Genomic DNA, 11716 nt, shown 5'->3' on the forward strand with positions numbered 1-11716 from the left:
CCGTTTTGAGAACATTAAGAGCAATGACTTAAAATACATGTATAAAGGACAGAAATATGTTATCTTTGACTTTTGTCGCAGCAGCAGTGAACATATTAACTATGAAGTGATTGAAGCGCTGAAGAATGGTGTATTTTGTTATGAAGTGATTGAAGCGCTGAAGAATGGTGTATTTTGTTCGTGTATTAAAGATTTTAATGATCGTAATCAAATATGAACTAAAAAATTGCTAAAACAAGGCTTTTTGTATCATATTATATATAAATATTATCTATGCAGAGCGCCGAAGGCGCGACCTTTTATATATATAACGGCTATTACGGCCTTCGGCCTACACTGTAGAAATTTACCGCCAATTTTGCCGCGCCCGCCAAAGTGTATGCAGTAAACAATGACGTATGTGCACGCGCTTTTGTTCTAATACGTCACTACCGGTAAACCATAACAAGTTGTTTTGCAATGGCTGAAAGACGTATTGTTGAAGTTGCTTCGAAAAATTGGTGCTTCACCATTAATAATTATTCTGAGCAGGAGTATACAGATGTACGAGATTACGATTGCGGATACCTTGTCGTAGGAGAAGAGATCGGCGCTGAACAGGCTACTCCACACCTTCAGGGTTACGTGCAACTTCACAAAAAGATGCGTCTGACTACTTTGAAGAAGAAATTCAATGCTAGAGGACATTATAGCATTGCTAAGGGAAGTGCTAGAGATAATTACATTTACTGCACAAAAGAGGGACGTTTTTTGAAAAAGGAGTACAGTAAGTAAATGGTGTTTCGAAATGCGATCTCGTTGCTGCATGTAATGATGTTGCTGCCGGCATGAGTAATGAAGATTTGCTTGAAAAACATGGTAGCGGATATGTTATGCATAAGCGGAAGATTTGTGAAATGGCGGGAGAACTGAAAGCTGATGGTATCAAGACACGACGGATGGCCAAGAACGCGGAACAAGTTCTTAGACCATGGCAACGCGAAGTGCTTGAAAAACTAGAAGATCAGAACGACCGCCAAATCTTGTTTGTAATGGACCCTGTGGGCGAAAACGGCAAAACAACCTTGATGTGCTTCATGATGAGCACTATGGATGCGATCCGTTTTGAGAACATTAAGAGCAATGACTTAAAATACATGTATAAAGGACAGAAATATGTTATCTTTGACTTTTGTCGCAGCAGCAGTGAACATATTAATTATGAAGTGATTGAAGCGCTGAAGAATGGTGTATTTTGTTATGAAGTGATTGAAGCGCTGAAGAATGGTGTATTTTGTTCGTGTATTAAAGATTTTAATGATAATAATCTCATATTAACTAAAAATTTGCTAAAACAAGGCTTTTTGTATCATATTTTATATATATATATATATATATATATATATATATATATATATATATATATATATATATATATATATGTGTCATAGGCTACAGAAATCAGTACAAACGAGGAAAAATCACATTTTCGTTTTTTGTCATTTTGTAAAAGATGAATGCAAGCATAAGTCAAATCCAAAATTTTAGGTTTCTATCTATAATAGTTTTTGAGATATTGAGTTTTGAACACATGCACCCTTTATAGATCTTATAGCTAAATAATGGTTTTCTATATCGATTGACATTGACAACAAACTCTTTTGTAAATACAGTATACATGTATTTACCGTATAGCATTCACACACAGATTCAATGCATTAGCTACACTGACCATGATTTTTACATTTTATGTGCGAACAAAAGCAATCATTTGAATACAGCGGTTGCTATGGTAACGAATTTACATAAAATACATTAATTTCATTAAAATTGTTTAAATATCAGGAAAAAAACTAAATATTTACGTTTTTGTCAAATATATGATAAAACTGCTTATAGTCAATGATCTTTATTTCTACATGGTGTTTATTTAATACATAGTAACAAAAAGAATCTAAGAAAATAGGTTGAGTTAAAGTGCATTATGTCCTTTTTTTTAGAAAAGATCCACATATTTTACAGTGTATTGATTTCAATCTATTTAAGACTTTGCACAACGTAAACGCCATACATGTAATTTAATAGTGCCATACATATATGCTGGTAAAAATGTTAATGATCAGACATTTTGCTGATGGTAACCATGGTTACCATGGGAACAAATAGATAAAATACATATTTTTACTGTTTGGAACAGCAAAAAAAAACTAATTTTAATAGTAAATCCTTTCCCATACATATCAAACATGAAAAAGAACAACAATATTTGACCAAACAATTTAACTACAATTTGTTTACGAAACCCACATAGTAAAACCGCCGTAAATAAGCACAAATAACAACATGTACTTATAATTCAGAACAATTAAAGATGAACATGTATTATTGTTAAGGCATTAAAAGATACCTTCTATAAATCAGTTAAAATAAAGATAATACCATTATCATATAAATAGCATTAATTCATCAACAAATAAGTAAATGCCAAAATAATGTTTCCATAGCAACCGTCATTCTTATTTTACATGTAAATGGGTTTCGCAATCATGGGTATGATGAGCTTCAACAAAACTTATATATTACCACCTGTCATAATAAATGAACACACGTGATGGACATGACATTTTACATTAATAGCATCACATCATAAGTTTCAATTTAGAAAATACCATGCCACAGGCCAATTTAATTTTAAAATTTTCACACTAATAATTGTTACTGAAAAGTTCACCAATGAACAGTTTATATGGTAAACAATAACATATAACTTGGTAATCAAAACAAATAATCTAAGGCTATTTGACAAACAGGATCATACAATTTTCAACCTTAAAACAAACAAAGATAGGACAGGGCACATGTTTTTTGCAACTTCTGAGTTACACAGACAGTTTTGTTTTGTTTTACTTCGGCTTGGGACAGGTAGCTTGTCTACAGAGGTCTGATTAAAAAAAACTGCCCTATTTCCTCATAAAGGTAGCATTGTCAGGCGATACTGAGTCAAGGTCCTTTAATTCAGGCTGGGCAAGACTGGCTAGACATTGATGGTAAGAGGTCAGCACTCTTTAAAGTTTAACAAACAGTGAGTTTCAACTGTAGATTTTTCACTTGTTTTACAAAATACCAAGCCTGGTTTACCAGCATCAATGAGGAAATGTTGGTACTTTCAAATGTTCTTCAAGGGTATGAACAACTGGGCAAGAAATGTTTTCCGATCGTATAGGTGCACAGGCTTCTCCAAATCACCAATCATGTGCGGAACATTAAGTCCAGATCGTGAGGAGGTGGATACAGTCACAGCAACAGCCTCGATGGTCTCTGCATCACAAAGTCTGGAAAAGTGTGAGGCATGAACATTGGTCAAATATTGCAGAGCTTTATTTCCTTCTTAGAGAATGGCAGTTTTTCAAACATTTGAAAAGCCTGTGACTCAAATGTTCACAATTTAACTATTTAACTTAACTATTGTTTCACAATTTAGAACAGTTCTCAACTCATTTTTTCACAAAATGAGGGGCCAAAGGCCATTTCACAAAGATGGGAAAAAGTCCATGTATCAAAAACAATTCTTATGAATACCGGAAGTAATAATTTTGCCAGTGCTCATTGCATTATGTATACTAAGATTATCAGATGGTAAATCATTATCTACTGATGAATAAACCTACACTTTGACTTCCATAATCCAAAATGCCAATCAGGCTAGAACTTTATGTGGCCGCAGTCACCATCATCGAGTATCTCATTCGAGTGTGCAGCCCTTATTGAGAATGGAAAGAATATTAACATATCATTTTCACAATCTGTAAAAAAACTAATAAAACTTAAACACAAATATTATGTCTATTCTAAGCCCTTCTTACCGATTTGTTAACCAAACAAAAAGCATTCCCAAACATTTTTAATATCAAATATTCCATAGATTAATATGAAATCTATTTTAACATGATTATATGTAAATAAGGAGTGATTTTATTTTTTTTCTAAAATTTTATCCTTTAAGATGCAAAAATGGTTCCAAGTTTTCATGCAATAACATTGTATGCATAAGTAAAAATTCTTACCAACACTAACTCTCCACAGTGCATACCAAAGTACACAGTTGTTCTTATTTTGTCCAGCAGTTGTCAAAGAAGAAAACTGCCTCTTCCTCCCCTAGGCCATAGTGATGAAGCTAGTAATGCACATAGCTAACAACAGTGTTGGCGCCTTTCCCGGGTGATTCACCCTCATTCGCCAAGTAAAACACCTGTTTTCCTGCAAAAGAACAAGAAATGAAAATAAGAGCAAACTGACTATAATTGTTATTTGATACAGAAATATGTATTTCATATTTCACCTAAAATAATGACAGTCACACCAACACATTTTTGCATATTTAAGAACAATACGGGACATGTTACTGATCTAGAAATTAATAATCACACCTACCTGTACCTTCACAGCAAACACCAACGACTTCACATTTTTTCGCAGTCTTGAAGTAGTTTGGTCCAACCTAAGATATATTTAAGTTCTTAAAACAATTGTCAAGATTGAAAAGATTAATATCTTTCACTTAACTTAATAGCAATATAACAAAATAATGCAATAATAATAATCATCATTAATAATAATCATAATAATTGAGTGTCTTTAGGAGTTTCGTAAAGTCTGAGCGTTATCAAGTGGGCTTTTATAACTAAATCCAATTCATCACGAGTGAGTTAATGGCAGTATTGTCTAAAAGAGATTGCTTGTTGAAAGTCAATGACATCGCTGCACGGTTTGTTATGAAATAAATAACAGCCACATGTTAGAATTTGGAATTTATTTTGCTTTTCTTGTTCCTTTAATTGTTTAAATCAAACAAGGAATTCTCAATAGGGACAGACACTCCATCTGTCTCATTTAGCGCTGAATCCTGATAATTCTGTTTCTGAACAGTTTGACTCATAGTTAATGTCTTCATCAGAATCTGAAGAGGGCACATTTTCATTTTAATAGTTCTAATACATGGCTTGTAATATTATCATGTATAATGCTTGATGGTCTGTTTTGCAAAAAATTAATGTCAAGTTGTCAACCAAATTCAAATCTTCAATAAAAAAATATCATCCTGGCCCTGTGAGATTTCATATGGGATCGTGCTTGCTGAAATTTCGTGTGACATATTTTCAATTTAAATAAGTGCGCCATTACATTTTGTAACCAACAACCAAGTTTTCGTAGCGAAGTATTTTACTTCCGGGTTAACAGTTTCATTTTCAATGTTATCTAAATAGGACCATTGTTTACCAAAATTAATGATTGTCAAGTTTATTAAAATATCTTACCTGATTTATACTACGATCCTTCAATTGAAGAAATTATTGTCAGGATTGATTGACAATTTATTCCAAAGGAACTCGCAAACAAACGGTGAACAATGTCAATGCGTAGGCTAATTACGACACGCCATTTTTAGTAGAGGTCGCTCAACAAAGCAACGGTTACTTCCAACCAAATAAAAAATTATAAGTGTACATTGTCGATCAGAGCTCGGGGGCATTTCATTCTTCGATAATATGCATATATCTCAAGTTTCAATAGGTTTTTCATAATATAATTATAACTTTATTTCCATTTTAATAACGCCGCGCTTCAATCACGCGTAGCTTAAAATAACGTCGACCGCGTTTGTACTGATTTCTGCTGACGACGTCACATATATATATATATATATATATATATATATATATATATATATATATATATATATATATATATATATATATATATATATATATATATATAATATATATGCAGAGCGCCGAAGGCGCGACCTATTATATATATATAATGGCTATTTCGGCCTTCGGCCTACACTGTAGAAATTTACCGCCAATTTTGCCGCGCCCGCCAAAGTGTATGCAGTGCACAATGACGTATGTGCACGCGCTTTTGTTCTAATACGTCACTACCGGTAAACCATAGCAAGTTGTTTTGCAATGGCTGAAAGACGTATTGTTGAAGTTGCTTCAAAAAATTGGTTCTTCACCATTAATAATTATTCTGAACAGGAGTATAAAGATGTACGAGATTACGATTGCGGATACCTTGTCGTAGGAGAAGAGATCGGCGCTGAACAGGCTACTCCACACCTTCAGGGTTACGTGCAACTTCACAAAAAGATGCGTCTGACTACTTTGAAGAAGGAATTCAATGCTAGAGGACATAACAGCATTGATAAGGGAAGTGCTAGAGATAATTACATTTACTGTATAAAAGAGGGACGTTTTTTTGAAAAAGGAGTACAGCAAGTAAATGGTGTTTCGAAATGCGATCTCGTTGCTGCATGTAATGATGTTGCTGCCGGCATGAGTAATGAAGATTTGCTTGAAAAACATGGTAGCGGATATGTTATGCATAAGCGGAAGATTTGTGAAATGGCGGGAGAACTGAAAGCTGATGGTATCAAGAAACGACGGATGGCCAAGAACGCGGAACAAGTTCTTAGACCATGGCAACGCGAAGTGCTTGAAAAACTAGAAGATCAGAACGACCGCCAAATCTTGTTTGTAATGGACCCTGTGAGCGGAAACGGCAAAACAACTTTGGCGTGCTTCATGATGAGCACTATGGATGCGATCCGTTTTAAGAACGGTAAGAGCAATGACTTAAAATACATGTATAAAGGACAGAAATATCTTTTATCTTTGACTTTTGTCGCAGCAGCAGTGAACATATTAATTATGAAGTGATTGAAGCGCTGAAGAATGGTTTATTTTGTTATGAAGTGATTGAAGCGCTGAAGAATGGTGTATTTTGTTCGTGTATTAAAGATTTTAATGATCGTAATCTAATATTAACTAAAAAATTGCTTTAACAAGGCTTTTTGTATCATATTATATAATTATATATATATGTGTGTATATATATATATATATATATATATATATATATATATATATATATATATATATATATATATATATATATATATAATATTATATATGCAGAGCGCCGAAGGCGCGACCTTTAATATATATAACGGCTATTACGGCCTTCGGCCTACACTGTAGAAATTTACCGTCAATTTTGCCGCGCCCGACAAAGTGTATGCAGTAAACAATGACGTATGTGCACGCGCTTTTGTTCTAATACGTCACTACCGGTAAACCATAACAAGTTGTTTTGCAATGGCTGAAAGACGTATTGTTGAAGTTGCTTCGAAAAATTGGTGCTTCACCATTAATAATTATTCTGAGCAGGAGTATAAAGATGTACGAGATTACGATTGCGGATACCTTGTCGTAAGAGAAGAGATCGGCGCTGAACAGGTTACTCCACACCTTCAGGGTTACGTGCAACTTCACAAAAAGATGCGTCTGACTACTTTGAAGAAGAAATTCAATGCTAGAGGACATTACAGCATTGCTAAGGGAAGTGCTAGAGATAATTACATTTACTGTACAAAAGAGGGACGTTTTTTTGAAAAAGGAGTACAGCAAGTAAATGGTGTTTCGAAATGCGATCTCGTTGCTGCGTGTAATGATGTTGCTGCCGGCATGAGTAATGAAGATTTGCTTAAAAAACATGGTAGCGGATATGTTACGCATAAGCGGAAGATTTGTGAAATGGCGGGAGAACTGAAAGCTGATGGTATCAAGAAACGACGGATGGCCAAGAGCGCGGAACTAGTTCTTAGACCATGGCAACGCGAAGTGCTTGAAAAACTAGAAGATCAGAACGACCGCCAAATTTTGTTTGTAATGGACCCTGTGGGCGGAAACGGCAAAACAACCTTGGCGTGCTTCATGATGAGCATTATGGGTGCGATCCGTTTTGAGAACGGTAAGAGCAATGACTTAAAATACATGTATAAAGGACAGAAATATGTTATCTTTGACTTTTGTCGCAGCAGCAGTGAACATATTAATTATGAAGTGATTGAAGCGCTAGAGAATGGTGTATTTTGTTATGAAGTGATTGAAGCGCTGAAGAATGGTGTATTTTATTCGTGATCTAATATTAACTAAAAAATTGCTAAAACAAGGCTTTTTGTATCATAACCTAAGAAATAAATTTGCTAGATTTTACTCCAAGTATGGTGATTTAATTTCAAAATATAAATGTTTCTTTAAAATGGCATTTAAATAATGGAATCTCCTATCCATCATTTTACGGAGATGTTTTGAAGCGTGTCGGCAAATTAAAATATGTTAAACCAAATGTTCATATTAAACTTTACAATTTAATTAACTTGTGTTTATCAAAAGGATACGATGCTTATGTACTTGAAAACACGTGTTTGATGGTTTTCGATTCACTATATCTTTCTTCCCTTAAAATTTGGAATCATTAGTGATATTATAGGCATGTTTCACTGTTGAATAAAATTGTGTCATTGTGTCGTATGAACAAATCTGCATGAAAACTACATTATAGGCATTTTTCACTGTTGAATAAAATTGTGTCATTGTGTCGTATGAACAAATCTGCATGAAAACTACATTTGGACTCAAATCGTACATCTAATCATTTCTGTCTTCAGTTGTCAAAACACCTATATACTGTTTGATTCCAATAATGTCGCTTTAATGGAATTATTATTTTTATTCATTTGCTTCTTAATATTAAATCACCTAAACTTGTTTTATTAGTAGCATAGCCCCATTAATATTTTTATTTAGTACTGCCCCTGGAATTTGTTCACGTCATTATGTCATTATGGATTTTTGTGACGTCATACGACCGACTTTCCCAGTTGTAATCTACATGCATAGATCATTGGGTTTATAACGTTCCATTTTATTTATATTTTCTCTCTGATATGCGATTCTTGTTTGATTTAATTATTTGTATTTTTTTAGCAGTCACATAAACAACCAAGCTATGTAATATGGAATTTTTACACCCATTATTGCTGCTTCTTCCTGTATTTGCGCGATGATTATCTGAGATATTAACTCCATGACGCTATATTCTCAAATCTTTTTCTTTAAAGAAGGAATGTAGTTGACAATTATTGTTAATAGTTTTATTTGATCGTTCGTCAAAAAGTTGTAACTATGTTACTCTTGTATCTTCATTGCAATTGAGTAATTAAAAAGTAATTTAATTGAATGCGTTTTAATTCCCTTTTATTATTGTTTAATTTGAGTTACAATGCTATGACGTTAAATTTTATTTACACTTAAATGTATTATGAATATTGCTGGGCCAAGTGTAAGGTTGAGCGCTCTATAACCAGGTTTAAACCCCCTATGCTTTTCATTGACCGTTCCAAGGCGATGACCCCAGCTTTATTCATATTTTGTGTTTATGTTGGTTTGTATTGTGCTGTTTTGTACTGTTTGGGCAATCGATCACTTGCCTGAAATAAAGGACCAACTAATTGTTTTAAAGCGGGTATATACGATTTAGTCAAATATTTATGAATTTATATAAACTGTGTAAAAAACTTATTATATATATATTTCAATATAAATTAAAATAAAAGTTAAGAAGAACATGTGTCAAAAAATGCGAGATAAGCCAGATATTTAATTCTGAAATTGAAAACGGCTGTACAGCCGAATTCGCCAGCATGTATACCATACATGTACGATGTGCATCTAAACTTAGTTTAACGGTTTATTTGAAATTCTGCAACGATATCTATTCATACGACACACGAACACTCTCTCCGATCCTAATACAAAGACGAATGCTTCGGTTATTGTAGGAAAATATGTACGTCACTATCGGCTCGGGGCGCTAATTTGTCTTTGCTGCATTTTATGAAATTCGGCTTTAATGTATAATTTGTCTTGCCTATTTTGTGTTGTTGTAACATATTTTATCAATATATTACAATTAAACACATATTATAAAAAATCGTATATACCCGCTTTAATGAAAATTCAATACTGCTCCAGCAGCTGGAGTTTCACTTCTTTATATTGTTATATTTAATTGTTTTTTATATTGGGTTTTAGCGATTATGTAGCATTTTGTTGCCTGTCGTATAACTGAAGTTATTGTTGAACGCATGTTCAACGTTTTATAAATTGAGAATATAAACAACCGTAACCTTATACTATTGCGTTGTGTTCCCGAATCTATTAATAGCCTCAGATTATGAATGACTTGTACTACGTCATTAACACGCAGCAAATAGTGGAATACTTTAATCATTCCTAAACAATCTCTTCGCGACACGTATAATACAAACATTGTTTATTGATTCGTTTCTATATCATCTCCGTTCAAAAATATTTCATTTAACACGATATTCACATAATGTTTCCATTTTTGAATGAATATAGTTGAAGAACTCAAACCTCTTGCATAAATTATACAACTCTTTCTCGCGCGGATACGGCAGATGTTACGGGTAGTAGGCTTTTCGTAGATAACAGCGAACTGACTTGAAATTTTCGGCAATGACATCAACTAATGACACTATTACTGGGCAATATTAGTAGTATGGTAGATAGACAAAATAACTGGGCAATATGAGTTGTAAAGCGAAATGACAATATTACTGGGAAATATGAGAAGTATGGTAACGTGACATTTTTACTGGACAATATATAAAGTGACAATATAACTGGGCAATATGAGAAGTATGGTAACGTGACACTATTACTGGGCAAAATGAGAAGTATGGTAACGTGACATTATAACTGGGCAATATGTAAAGTGACAAAATTACTGGGCAATATGAGTGGTATGTTATAGTTACAATATTACTGGGAAATATGAGAAGTATGGTAACGTGAAAATTATTACTCGGCAAAATGAGAAGTATGATAAAAATGAAAATTAGTATTAAAGTGACACTATTACTGGGCAAAAATGAGCTGTTAGGAAAGTGAGTTTTAATCGAAAATTCGAGTTGTGTGGAAAAGTGGCACTATAATTGGGCAATACAACAAGTATGGTAAAGTCACTTTATTGCTGGGCAATATGTACAATGACTATATCACTGAGCAAATATGAGTAGTACAGTAAAGTAAACTATAAATGGGAAATATGAGTAGCATGATAAAGTGACAATATTACTGGGCAATATATAGAGAATATATGGTTGGTGACTTTTGATATCATGTGATATATAGAGAATATATGGTTGGTGACTTTTGATATCATGTGATATAAGACGAGTCTGATATGGCGTAGGAAAAGGCGAGGCTTGCCGAGCCTTTTCACACGCCATATCGGACGAGTCTTATATCACATGATATCAAAAGTCACCAACCATATATTCTATTTATTATGCCACATTTTAAAGTAAATAAGGAAATATTCACACAAAAAAAACAAAAACAAACAACCGCTAAATTCATTGATAAATATGCAAATTAGTAGCAACCTGATTACATCCGCTAGCGTCTATGCATATATATTTACACATAAAAATAGTTCGAAAGTAGGCAACAATCAATCAAAATTAAACGCACATAATACAAAAACTGAAGCGAGAAATCGAAACTTAAAAGAACAATTTCTGCACTAAAAACACAATACCAATTTTTTTACAATAACACATTCGACATGTACTTCCAAGACTGGCAAGAGTACACACCAACCGCTATTTTCAAAGCGAATGTGTAGAGTGAAAATTTCAAACAATAAATACAATAATCAAATGGAACGGGATTTTAACGAAGTGCGCAATTTGGAAGTGATAAGAGTGATTTATTTTTCAACTTGTCCATCTCCGTAATATACGTTTAGTTGTGAGATGTTCACAGTTTTCCCCCAAAAACAGGCCTTCTCGTGCGAAGTC

At 33.5% G+C, this 11716-nt stretch overlaps 1 long non-coding RNA gene across 1 annotated transcript; it reads right to left on the reverse strand.

The window, feature by feature from the left end:
- Nucleotides 1–1647: 1647 nt before the first annotated feature.
- LOC127862957 (uncharacterized) lies at nucleotides 1648–5600 on the reverse strand. The gene is made up of 5 exons (XR_008040877.1): nucleotides 5295–5600; nucleotides 4411–4477; nucleotides 4044–4236; nucleotides 3648–3739; nucleotides 1648–3311 (listed from the first exon to the last, which is right to left on the reverse strand). It is a non-coding gene; the product is annotated as an uncharacterized LOC127862957 (long non-coding RNA).
- Nucleotides 5601–11716: the final 6116 nt, after the last annotated feature.

This window comes from Dreissena polymorpha, chromosome 16, assembly GCF_020536995.1.
Source record: "Dreissena polymorpha isolate Duluth1 chromosome 16, UMN_Dpol_1.0, whole genome shotgun sequence".
NCBI classification, from domain to species: domain Eukaryota; kingdom Metazoa; phylum Mollusca; class Bivalvia; order Myida; family Dreissenidae; genus Dreissena; species Dreissena polymorpha.